We start from the raw sequence: 13702 nt of genomic DNA, 5'->3' as shown, positions 1-13702 counted from the left end.
GTCTGGGCTTAATATAAACTAAACAGCAGTGGTGCTGAGTTTATTATTGATGCTCAGCTTCTCGCTATCTTTGGAAACCATTTGAGTGAAAGCGCTAGCTCACTGTTACTGGCAGACTGACAGACTGTAGCTCAGCTGCATTGTCCGTCCAAAGATGTTGAACAAATATGTGAGATATGATACTGCATGCAGGAGTGTATATATAAGAGACTCAAAGCAGAGAGGAGTGAAAGAGTTGGTGAGTGCAGTGCAGTTCTGAACAGAATAGAAACCACATTGCATAAATGCTCAGACCTTGGATACCACCTCTGTGAACTGAGTTGTTATTTGGTCAAGGTGTGCTTACGCATGTCTACTGCAATATGCAAGACACAGAGACGCAGAAATTAATCTTCAATGACTGCGTCTGTAATTGAATCACAGCGCTCATTCACACAGCTATCGTTTGCCAATAATGACGAATAATTGTCAAAGAGAAACTATGTCATTAATGAGTGGAGTGGGGGGGGGGGTAAAAAAAAGGAGACGAGAGATGCGGTAATGATGAATCTCAATGTGTTCCAGAGAGGCAGTGAGCAGAGATCTCTCTTTTCCCTCTGGTTTGGAAACAGTGCCAGCGCTGAACTGTAATGGCCTCCTGTTTGCCTGTCACCGGAGGAGAGAGAGGAAGTTGAATGAGTAGAATTAGATTGCATTTCCCATCCCCTTCATTGTTATTTTTGGTCAAATAACACATTGCTCTTCCACTCACAAGCAGGAGCAAAAAGCAGTTGGTGTGTAATCAATCCTTTTGGAAGGGGAGTGAGGAGGGGCTCGTTCTGCGCCTGCCGCTGTGCACAAAATGGAATAAATGTGACATTAGGGACGCGGGTATCATTACCTTGATGAATTACGGAAGGTATAACGATTATGGAAATTGTCATCGACTGATCATTCGTCTCAATTTATTGCAGCTCAGTGCCACTGTGGCCCAGCAGCCCGAAATGTTATCATGTCAATAGTTCTCGGGCTGTTATCAATGCTTGCTTTGCTTTCACAATGGCCAAGCACTGTAGGTCTGTTGTACACCATCCATTGCAATCTAAAGCTCGACAGCGGACCCCCTTGATAGTCTGTGAGGTGAAAGGGGAAGCTAATTGAAAAATTGACTGGTCACACTCCTAGAGTGGTCACAAACTGGGAGTAAGATGTAAGGCTATCAATGAAGAGATCTATGTTGATTTCAATGCGGAGGAGTTAAATCTGAAAACTACTCTTTCAATCTCACTGCCGTCAATCCTAAATTTAAACTAACAAAGGAAATGTTAATGTGTCTAAAAATAAGTTAATAGGTGATAAAACTACTCACAACATTAAAATGTCTCAGCGTTATTTTTTTTTAATAACAAATGTGGGATTTCTGATTACATTTCCCTGATAAGCAGTTAATAATAACAGCTGTTTTACCTACAGCATATGGAAAAATTAAAAATCAATCAGCGAATTGTAATATCAAAACTACAAATTCCACACATAACATTAATGGTGTTGTTATGGCAATTATGTCTTTGAAGACAGAGCAATTGTAATATAGCAGCATGCCACAACACACTGAAGTGTGTCCCAAAGAGATCCAGGAGGATATTGCTCTGTGCTCGCCGTCAACAATATTAGGTCACCTCAGGGAGCTTGTTAGAGCGCTGCATGTTTGCAAGTATTATCATAACACACCTACAATAAAAAGAGACATTTAGGCCCTTTTACTCACGTGACACATCATATTCCCCTTGTTGAGAATATATATGAATATGATTAAGCCTTTGGCATACATAATTTGGAGTGCACTGGTGAAATTGGTAAGCCTCCGAGACAATAAATCATAGTTATGTCAACTGCGCTCATTAGACTTCAATTTATGAAAATTGTGCAGGATATGAAGATTTGCAAAGGTCCAGACTCAATGAAACCCTGTGATAGAGCCCCTCTGGAGAGTTTTCTAATCGCTGCAGCAGGAATATGGCCCCGTAATGGAGGACATATCTCTTCATTAGCCCTGTGTTGGAGTACAGTATGCGTTCACTCAGGCTTTGATAAACATGGTGCTGTTACCCTCGCACTTTTAGCACACAAAAGTTGCCTACTTAACCAAGTCCTCTCGGAGTGAATGTTATTGCTTGCACTAAGTGCAATAACCAGCTAGGGAGCGCATAATGGTGTACTTAGCTAACATTAGATCAGAATCAGTTTTGCTTGCACAGCGCAAGGAATTTGGCAGTGCAGCTGCAGGGTTTTTTACAAGGTGTCTTTTGAATTTGTATTGTCTAAATCCAACCTTCATTTCTCTTCTGCAATACAAACCATTTCAGGGATTTGCACTCATTAGTAATGGATTTGTTGGAGTGAAAAATTATAATACAGAGCAGGCATCATTGTCATAAATAGCATTTTGATCATCTCATCACCTCATGTAAAGTTGCCACATCCCCATCTCAAGCTTACAGAAATCTGGAAAAAATTCCAGCAGAGATGCTGCAGTTTCAACATACAGTACCTGTCAAAGGTTTTGACTTCTAATAAAATTGCATATTGGTTTAGCATGTGAGTGGTGCTCACCTGTGTGCTGTTTTATTGGCAACAACAGATTTGTCCAGTTAGTTACAGCCACATAGGCACACCTCTAACTTATGATCACTATCATGAGAGGGCAGAGTTGAAATAAGTCCCCCAACCTCTAGTTATATTATTTGAAACAATAAAATAATCAAACTTTTACAGCTGTAAACACACTAGTGAATACTGAGTTTTCATCCAATTTATCATCATCATAACAGACCGAATAAAGGGAAGTTGTTTCTATCCTGATGGAAAACAAACCAAAGGTGTCTTTTCTCAGGGAGTGATTTTTCTAACTCTGAACCAATTACAAAGCGGCCTCTGGTTCCACAAGGCCTTGTTATCCAACATTTTCCGAAAGAAATTTCTCCAAATCTCTATGAGCTTGAGACAGAGGTGTGACTGTGCAATTATTTTGAGAGCTTGCTTCCTTATTTATTTCCTGATATTTCCTGTTGAAATCAGGGGTGTGTCTACAAGGTTTGGAGTTGGCTGTGGTGGGGTGGGTGGGGGGGGGGCAGACAGACTCAAGGGAGAAGCAAAAACTATTTAAAGAACCAAATGGCAGAATTAGTAACAAACAAGTAATAAACTTCAAACTGCTTGTTATTGAGAGATGCAACTTGCTTTCACTTCGTTTTAGCTCATTGCTTCATTAATAATGACCTCTATTGTATTCAGGTAGCTATGAAGTGGCCACTCGTGGCTCCTGGTTGTCATTCTGATCAAAGTTTTTTAGGGGCCCAAGTGTATGCTGAAAAAAAAAACATTGTCATGCTATTTCCAACGTTATGTTGAGATGAGGAACCACTTTGATGCTTTTTCGACAAATGAATACATTAAGCAATTCATATCACTGAAAGAAAAAATAATAATCTTGGTAAGTGCAGTTTCTTTCTAATGAAATGTATATATATATATATATATATATATATATATATATATATAAAAAACTGTACAAAATAATAAAAAGTCTGGTAAGACTGATTGATTTTATATTTAAAGTGAAAGTAATCAGATTTAGATTAAAATACAAAAAAATATATCCTTGTTTGCCATTTTTTAAAAAATAAACTGCCAAATAGCAGTGTTGAATATAAAAAGCCCAAAATGTAATTTTTCATTTTAGTGTGACTTCGAGCAATATGTTGCAATCGAACAGACATGTGCACAACTTATTGCCTATTTCAGGATAGAATAGGACTCAGGTATTGGTCTTAAGTCTCGAAATTGACTTGGTCTCAGCAAGGATTGGCTTGACACAGCTGTAGGTACAATTCAACAGAGGGAAAGTGGAAGTGTACTATTCACACACACACATTGCGCTCACGGACATGAAGGATCTCACCTGCAGTGTGAGAAGAGGCAGCGGCACCGTACCCGCTAAGACAGGACACTGCCCTCATATCCTTTCATTTAAAACTTGAGCATCGGTGTTACTCCAGTTGAGCAGCAAGTGAAGAAGTACATGATTATTGCTACAGTCTAATAGATATAAAAACGTGTTTTCACTTGAATTTAGAAGGTTCAGGTTCATGGTGAGAGTTTAGTCTACATTCCTCACATTAGTTATACTGGTTACTTGTGCGTTGTTGGACTTGTAGTATTATGTACCATGTGTGAAGTGCAGTATGTCAGAGAATTGTTTATAGGTAATACATTTCTATTTGAAACTGTTTAAGAATCACAGTGACTCAACTTATGTTCTTTTCCCCCAAAGTTTTAGTTGTTGTCTTGACTCCTACGTCAGGAATATTGTCATTTTTATCTGATTCGGTGTCTTTGTTTTGCATTTGCAGCTCCGGCAGAAGCAGAAGTTTGTTTGGAGAAATTCAGAAATCGAATTCGATATTAAGCAGACAAAGAAAAGCAGGCCACCCACAGAAAGCCAAACTTCATCAACATGATGGGAGTGATGATAGGTGGATGAGTAGAATAGCAATAACTTCTTACACAAACAACAGCAGCTGTTCAGTGTCTTACTGACAAGTGTGTTGTTTATGAACTAACAGTAGAGGAAGTTTGTTTTTTGGCTCCTACTCTTAAAATACAGACAAATGAAATGAAGTGACTTGTGAGAAGCAAGTCAGTGACTTAATGATTACATTTTCTTTTCCGCTGTTTTACAAATATATACATATTATGAAGCAAAGCACTTACTTTAGTTCAAGGTTTTTCTTATCATGCTTTTTCCTTGTGCAATTTGCTACACCATGACAATTTCTACATACTTTTAAGTGTTGGTGGTGAAGACTGATTGCAGGGCATTGTTACACAACAATATAAATGCAGAAGTATTAATTACTGATCATGTACTTAACTGTTGGAGTTATTATCAATTAATTAAAAGAATGAGTAAGTCTACATCAACAAATCCTATTTCTGTACTTTCTGCGCAATGTCACAGTTAGCATTTTAAAAATAAAAGCATCAAACTTTTTCCTTTTTTGTGCTGTAAAAAGAAATGTGCTGCATTAACCAAGATGAGCATTTGAGGAATATACTCTATACACAAACTGATTATTTTCATATTAATGATAACATTAATATTTTAGAAGTTGTATTGCAGAGTTAGAAGAGCTTTTATTCACTCATAATACCCTTTTGTTACCCTGAAGATCACCTGCAATGTCTCCTTAAATAAAAAAATATGAAAATCACATATTATGATGTTTTTTTAAAGTTGAATCTGTGTGCTGAGGAGCTATCAGTGTGTTTTGACCACCAGAAATCCACACATAGACATAAAGTCATAAATTACTGTTTTAATACTGACCAGCTACTCACTGATAAGGTGAATAACAGAAGAGCCCCTGTCTGCCCTGCTACCATCTGTCACACCCCTCATACCCAGAGAGAGTGTGTTTTATCTCGCTGGACTCTTTGCTTACCATTTAAGCTTTTCAAATTAACCGAATGTAGTTCACAAGGTTCCCCACTAGTAGCTTTGATTCTCCGCAGGTCTCTTCTTTTTGAGGTTGTCCATCCACCTGAAAAATTCAGAATGACACTGAGCCTGTTTGATATTTCAAAGGGTGTTTTCGTTTTACTGTAACTATTTTTTTTTTAGCCACATACTGAAAAATCTGCACTTTATTTCTCACGGGTTGAAGTTTCAATAGTAATAGAAGTTTCTTTACACCTAATTCAACATGAACTGTGTAAAGATGTTCATTCATATGCATTTTTTTTTCCCTCCATGAAAAATTCAAAAGCACAAATGTATTTTTTTGTCCAGTCCAAGGTTATATGCAAAAATTAAAAGAGCTCATTATTTACTGAACACATCCAGGAAATGTACATAGTTCAAGGTTAATCAATGCAAGGACAATGCAAGGCCGAAATTTTGAATTTTTTTTTTTTTTTAACTACTTGTAATTCGGCTGAAAATTGTTATCTGGCTGTCTGGTTTCTCAGGCTTTCTAGTTCCCTCTTTCGACTCGGTGGTGCTATAGCGACCCGCTAGAATCAATAGAAATGTTCAGAGAACTGCCTCAGAAGAAAACCAAGGCCCTCCCACCTTGTTTCAAAGTGTCCTCTGAGATTTGAAAGCTTGGCAGAAAGGCATCCATCTCTGTGCTCCTTTACTGTAGGCGACTGTGAAAGATTTCACTCCTCTGAATAAATCTTGAGATTCATTTGCAAAAGTCAACACTTCTTTTTCTCTTGAAATATACTTTTTTTTTTTTTTTTTAAAGAACTGTTGATATTGCCTGATACAAACTTTTTCTTTGTTCCTTTCCCTCAGATGTAGAGGGAAAAAAAGGTGCTTTCCTTAAAATCCTCACTGTATAACCAAGGGTGAAAGCGGTTTTGTCCCTTTGGAAGGGATTCATTTCCACATGAAAAGAGAAGTTCTGTCCAATCCCTTTATACATGTCCGTTTAGTTGGCGGTACACAATACTAGACTAACAAAAGGCAATAGCCTTTACAGTGTGAATATAATGCACTGCACATATACAGAGTGCACATCCATTGTTACTTTTGCTTTTTAACAGACATCGGACAAGCTGCAGTTTTGAACACATCAGACTCGCTGTCTGACCCCTTGGGGACAAATTCCTGCATACATCGGAGGAGTATGTATGCATAATTTGTCAATGTTGCTTTTTTATAATGTCCACAGGTCCTCTCTGTCCCCACGGTGTGGCCCATCTGTTTTCTCTGCTGCTACTGTACATGTGTAAAACATATTGAGCTGTAGAGAGATATGGGCTTTTATTCTTTAATGTATGCTATGCTCTTGGGCTTCAATGGTGAAGTTTCTGGTTCATGTTTTGTGTATTCAAGCAGGCTCTCTGCAAGCCATAGGTAGTCCGGAAAGCAAATGCAGAAAATAATAGGGTGGTATGTTCCTGCATTTAATTCTAGTGACTATTCCTTACTGTAATATAAGTCCAAGAAAAGGCATCGCACCACAGGATGTATGAATCAAGCACCGCATGCTCATACTGATAAAACTGCATCCTGTTTAGAAACTCTATCATCAATCCATAATTTGTCTGTGGGCCATTTGTTTGGTGCAAAGCAGATTTGTTGTCAAATACTTACATCTCCGTCTCATTCAAGTTGTAGTTTCAAATTCCTTCAATTGTCTTTTTCATCGTGCAAAACACAGTCGCAGCTGTGTAGTATATGCAGACTCATCTCACTGTGGTTAGCCTTTGAGTTTGAATGTTCAAAGTGACTGGCCTCCAATAGAGGGCACAGTTGACTGCATGGACACACAGCAAGTGTGACTGGAAGAAACTAAAGCCTTGCTGAAGATTTCACAGAAAAGCAAATCACTATCAAGGATGGAAACTAAAGACAAGGTCTAGTAAGAGAACATTTTTGTGAAGCATAATGAGCTATTTTCTTTTGGTTCAAGAAAGTGAAGGGCTGTTAATCTATCATTAACCCTCTGGTGTAGCTACCGAACTCAAAAGAACCTTCATGTGGATGAAATGTGTGAATATGTTGCTTAGTAACTAACTTCCACGTACAGTCTCTCTAAAAAGCCCCCCAAGAATATTATAGAGAGGGGGAAAAGTAGTTTGACGGAAGAGGGAGGGTGGAAGCAGGAGGGGTACTGGCTTCAACAGCCCTTACAATAATTCCTCTCCTATTTAATGTCCTTTCTTTCTTTCCTCCTTTGGGCAGTTGCCTTTCATGCAGATAATGCCATTTGATGGAGGCAAGTTTTTGATGTGGTCCGGGTATAATAGAAGAATCAAGCATCGAAGGCCAGGGCTGATTTTGCTTGGAGAAAAGCTGTCCTCAGTGATAACTTCATCACTGCATGTGGTCGGACGTGGGGTAAATTCAGGAAGGGGATTAAAAAAAAAATTGCCCAGTCAGAGCTGCAGTAGTTGGCCCCCTATTGAGCCATGGGGCCTGCAGACCATAGCTTGAAGGTCTGTGATCTACCACTGGTATTGTTAGTCTTTCTCTCTTCTCTCTCCCTCAGAACCAAAACGACTCGGCCTCAAAATGCCTTTCTAGTGGGATTAGCGGGCTGTTGCTTTTGTAATTAATGAAACTCTGCTTTCCCTGGTCTGTCCTCTAAATGCTATCATTTGAAGCCTATCAGATAGGGTCTCATATGTTTTCTTCAATCTCAAAGCTAATTCAAAGTAAATGTGGTTTTGGTTTAAGTCCTGGACAGAAAATGGCCGTGAGGCAAGTGTACTTATCTCTGTAACCGGAGCTCATCAAGATGAAGTTTTCACACGAAGGAAATGCTGAAGAACTTCAATTGTGTCTGTGAAATCAGCAACGAAAGGGCAAGTCAAAATGAGGTAATCAACCCTCAAAGCATGCTCATATCCACTGTATGTTAATGTGAAAGGCTTGAGGACCAAATCTTAAAATGAAATATATCAGAGTAATAGCATTTCTTAATGGTTCGGGTTGATAGCACTCATATTGTGAATATTTATTGCACATCCATGTTGCCACTGATCAATTCTAACCACAGATGGTGAAGCTTATTCGACAGCCCCGTCTCTAGAAGTTTCAATTGAGCAGCAAGTCGTTTAGGTCTTCTTGTTTATCTAACAGTTTAATTAACAACTTCAATAACCCTTAGCTGCTCTTCTGTGGGAAACAGCACATTTATTTACATCAGGCTGCTCCCCCCCTTTCACTTTGTCAGAGTGAAGGTGAGAAATTGGAGAATTGAGAGTTGGCCAATTATATGGCAGCGCGCGCGACCATAGGTAAGCTTAATGAGCAGCTTCTCAACAGAAAAGAGAAGAGCACAGAGCAGGCTGATGGAGCACAGGCAGTAAATCCACTCCTACTCTGTTTCACATTGAATTTATGGAGCGTATTTTTCTAGCTTTGAATGATAAACTGATACAAGCTTAGTATATAAAATAGTATATAAAATAAAAATAAAAATAAATTATGATAATGGACCTAATTTTGTTCACACGTGCGGTTGTTTGCACATACAAGAGGTCATAGTTTACCGTCCTTTTTTTTAATTTACGGCCTACAGCAGTACATTAGAGGTGATAGGCAGACCAGAGGCGACGCTGAAGAAAAGAGACGGGATGCGCAGTTTATCAGCTGACAAGTGAATATAGGACAAAAGAGCAGCTGAGCGGCTGCTGAGCCTCCGCATCCTCACCGAGTGAGTTTTTCTGTCTTTTTTTTTTTTAAAAACATCCCGTACTGCTGGGCGAAAGGAAACATAGGCTGTGTTACCTCCCCTGCTGAAAGGGGACAACTGCATTGTTGGAAGTATTGGCTGGCCGAGCCACGGGGGAGGACTGGGAAGAACACGTTTCACACGAAGCTGGCAGCTGAAGCTCTCTGCTCCTGAAACCACAACGCGGCACAACATCCTCGCAGAAAGTCCACTACTCCGAGCCGTTGCACGCTCGGTTTCAACGTGTGTCCGAGCCAAAAGGGGGGTTTCTGTGGAAGGATTGCATGGTGTCTGTGAAGAATTTCAACTGTGCCAAATCGCACACGCAGCTATTGTGAGAAAGACACCGCGACGCACTCTGCCCACTGCTGCCTGCAAGTTTGGACTAAAGCGCACCGCTGGAAGTTTATGTGCCGCTGTCTCGGACAGGCTCACACAGTCTGCATGCAGGTCAGTGTGCTGTTAGTATTTTTTTTATCCTTTGCATCGGCTCCAAATGGATGTCGCCCGCGCAATTTAAATAAATGGCAGAATCGGTCTTCAATAATGGTGTCTAATTTGGTCTGTACGCTCTGTTGCAATATTCCGCAATATTCCCCTGACAAGATGTGAAGCCGAAACCCGCCGGGGCTCCCAGCCTCTCTTCACATCGGTACCTTGATAAAAATAAATTAGATCACACTTTGATTCATACCCTGTGGATTTTTAACAGAATTAGTCTACTGCTTTAATGAGTACAAGGGTTGAGCATGATGTATGCCTCTCTGAACAGCTCTACATTTGGGAGATGCATGACAACCTAAAGTTCAACAATAAAAAAAAAATTAAAGATGTAGTTTGTAAAAGTCATCTGCTGTGTTTTTAGAAAGTATATCATTTGTTTTAATCTTGTGGTTTAATTTTTTTTGTAGGATTTGGATCATTGTTAATGTTACAAAAAAATGTAATGCTGCTTGCTGCAAGTTACATTAAACTGTAAGGATGACAGAAAGAACATAATCTTCCTCCCGGTCTCCATCACCTCTCACCTCAGTGTCCTCTTCAAGACCTCTGGCCAAGAGTTGACAGGGTGAGGTGGATTTGCTCCAGTGACTGACTTTATCTGCACAAAGCATGAAAGCCTCACTGGGGTGTAAATCACCTACATAGATAACACGCTCAATCCCCTAATAATTCAGGTTTACAAACACACTTGCTTAACTCTACAGAATCTGTAGTTTCAGCCAGAGATGCAGGAGGTGGAGATACTTCATCAGAGCATCTGAATGAATTTGAAAGAGGCCTGTAGGAAGGCTGTGTTTAGCACAGGGATTTAACGCCTCTTGGGTCAGACGTGTGCCTGCTGGAGCCGGAACTTTTAGGGTTGTATTTTCTGCATCAGGCGAGAGGGGCGGTTGCCTGACAACCAAAAAAATGGTTATGAAATGTGTAATTTCATGATGTGGTTTGATTGTGTTCCATAAGTAGCATAATTTGAGGAGCTTTAGAAAGTGTTTGGACAAAAAAAGGGTTTGGACATCAGCTGGATTCGTTCGCTACTTTTATTGTGTCTCAGCTAAAGTATAACACGGTGACTTGTTTCAGTGCTTGGTATGACTCAGAGAGAAACGTTTATCTGATTTCACTGTGGCATGGATCAGGCTATGAGCAATCTGCAAACACATGCATCTGAGTCCACATGATAGCCCAGAAGGACAAGTATATCTGTCCAGCTAAATTGATTTATGGCTATTGTCTTGAGTTCTGTTGAGGAACTGCAGCAGTTTAGGCCATTTTCTGTTTCATATTCCTCCTGTGACAAAGACTGGAATAGTAAAGTAATGCATATCTTTGCCACTTCAGGCCTTAGCGGTGAATTATGGCAGCTGAAGGGCAAATCATAGTACGTCCTCAAATTTACTCCTGTTATTATGGAAAAATAGCGTTTTTGTTAGGTGTAAAGTGGCAGGTGTATTGTGAAAAATTTGTCTCCGAGTGATCGATATTCTCATAATCTTAAGCCTTTGGCTGTGTCATGGGTCACATTAGAGCTAAGAACGGCTCCAAACTACCAGAGACACAGTCTATCTTCCTTGTGCCAGCCTTTAAAGGCATTACAGTGACACTTATTGGGTGATATTGAACATGTGGTTTTTGTATAGCGCACCAGAACACGGGTAGTGCTCGTATTATCGTTTCCAAGGTCTCAATAATAATTTAAATTTACTTTCCTGAATGAGACATCACAATCTGTGGTACTAATGTTCTGCCTACAATACGGCTGTGACTGACTGCTACAGAATTTGGGTAAATTGACTTCATTGTGTTTACTCTTTTCAGAATTACACCTGGAGACAACAGCGCTCTGGCGAATGCTATGCTGTCGAAACATTTATTTGCACAGCTCTACAGTAAAAAAGCAATAACTACTGTTGTCTACGCTTGTCTGGTATACACGGTGCCATAATGTAGCAGACGATTACACATGTAGCACTGAGACATTTAGGCCTGCTGCGGTGAACCCTTATTGAGGCTTTAGCCTAATGCCCCAGCTTCAAACTTTATTGCCTTTTAATCCCACTAATCAAAGCAGGTGACTACAATTTCTGATCCAGCCGAAAGGAAGAAATTCTCGAGGTGACTTTTACTACGATTGGAGCTTAAAATCATCTAATTAATTCAGAAATATTAGAGGAACTGTGTACACAACACTGCCACTCCATGTTTCTATCCTTAAGTAATTTCCCCTTTCATTATTCCTGTGGAGAATTTAATATTCTGTGTGATGAGAACTGCCTCCTTTAGGGATAATGCCAGCTTGAATATGGCCCTAAACAGTTTTATAGATTGTTAAGGGGTAATCAGGATGAGTCCTCTGCCTCAGTAAAAATTACTCCTCTAAGATCTGAGAGATATAGAGGCAAGCTGACGCACAGCCTTGCACCAACTTTATAATATGTCCCCTTATTACTTGTGGATGCCGACAGTGGCTCAGAAGATGACCTTATGAATTATAACATTTGATATGGCAAACAGCATTGCCGAGTCGCCTGTTTCAACACATCTGAGCAAACATGTGAAGGTTAATGCAGCCTGACAAACTACCCACAGTTCCCTGGGCTCGACGGATCAGTTCCATGTCATATTTACTTTGCATAATTGCTGCCCTCTAATCTGTTACTATTAACACGCAGCCTGCCCGGCTATTGTCTGCTGCACTCTCTTTCACCTGTTTTCTCTCTCAGTTCATTTTGCCTTTCCTCCCATGAGAACAGGTAGACATCATGATAAATAGTTGGTGTGAAGGTAAAGCATGCCATGATGCATTTAGGATCTTGAAGTACTTAAAAAAAAAAAAAAGAAAACGCATTTCGGGATGGTGGACAGACTCATACCTGTGCATTAGCTATTAATGATCAAATGAAATGTTTAAGAGGTGTGAGGATTGTTTGGGATCGGCACGCCGACATGAGACTTGTGCTGAAGTTTTCTGTGGTTTTTTTCCTGCAAGTTGCCAAATTATCGCTGAAAGTCACCCTAGGATTTGGGGGAAGGAGATTGCATGCTCTTGAAATGTGCTTAGAGTAAGGATATTTAGTGACAGCACTTGATGCATTACCACTGTGGTCCTTAACTACATTGTATGCAGCACAAGAGAAAAAAAAAACCTACCATGGTATGGATGCAAGCTGTTTTATGACGGTATATGCTTTTTGCTGTGTCTGAAGTCATGACGATGTGTTGTAAAGGATTTGTATGGTCTGGGTCCCAGCTGATAAACATCGTTTATTAAATTAAAATAAAAAGGCCTCAAAGAGCTTGAGTAACTGCTAAGAATATAAATTGAGTTTTATATTAATACCAAAATGGATTTATGTAGTATTTTCCATAATGTATATCTGCTCAGTATAATGTGATACCTGCCACTGCATTTTGATTGCAGAGGAGCGTTCTCAAGGGAGCAGCTACTGTACCCGCCTTATGGCTATTGTAGACTAACTGCATGACCTAATGTGTTGTGCATAATATAAACTGATTCCTGAATCTCATTGCGCGCATATGTGCAAATGTGTTGTGATGTAAGTGTGTGTGCGTGGGTGCTTATGGACAAAACAGCCGAGTCGGTAATTGTTTGTAACGAAGTAGAAGCAGTTCTTTAGCCGTGTATGGGTTACTGAAAATCAAGAAAAGTGAACATGCTAGCAGGACAGCTCATGGTTTTTGTTTCGAACATTTGCTGCTACTCTGGCCAAAGCAGGCTGAGATGAAAGCCACCTGTGATTAGCCACAGGATGCTGTCCTGCTGGTCCAGCTCTGGGAGCAGCACCGCTTTACACTGTTGTAACCTACAGATTAACATTTATGGCTCAGCATGCTCCAGTGGACTTTCTGGGTCAAGACCAAGTGGCAAGATTGAGGAGTGGCTCTGACTTTGTAACAGTGCAACTCTCCCTGCACGCTCCAGGGTTGAGCCTGGCAGGGAGAGACAGACA

At 40.0% G+C, this 13702-nt stretch overlaps 1 protein-coding gene and 1 long non-coding RNA gene across 3 annotated transcripts in view; one reads left to right on the top strand and one right to left on the bottom strand.

The window, feature by feature from the left end:
* Positions 1 to 754: 754 nt before the first annotated feature.
* On the bottom strand, positions 755 to 6582 carry LOC121901948. Its single transcript, XR_006097426.1, has 3 exons — positions 6113 to 6582; positions 5484 to 5582; positions 755 to 830 (listed from the first exon to the last, which is right to left on the bottom strand). It is a non-coding gene; the product is annotated as an uncharacterized LOC121901948 (long non-coding RNA).
* A 2476-nt stretch (positions 6583 to 9058) lies between these two features.
* Positions 9059 to 13702, top strand: part of si:dkey-237h12.3 (teneurin-3) — a 144197-nt gene continuing 139553 nt past the window's right edge. For both annotated transcript variants that reach the window (XM_042418562.1, XM_042418561.1), the window contains exon 1: positions 9059 to 9680. The gene's annotated coding sequence lies outside the window, so the exon portion shown is untranslated. The remainder of the gene's footprint in view (positions 9681 to 13702) is intronic.

The sequence above is a fragment of the Thunnus maccoyii genome, chromosome 8 (assembly GCF_910596095.1).
Source record: "Thunnus maccoyii chromosome 8, fThuMac1.1, whole genome shotgun sequence".
Lineage (NCBI taxonomy): Eukaryota > Metazoa > Chordata > Actinopteri > Scombriformes > Scombridae > Thunnus > Thunnus maccoyii.
This window is presented reverse-complemented; position numbering and strand designations above follow the sequence as displayed.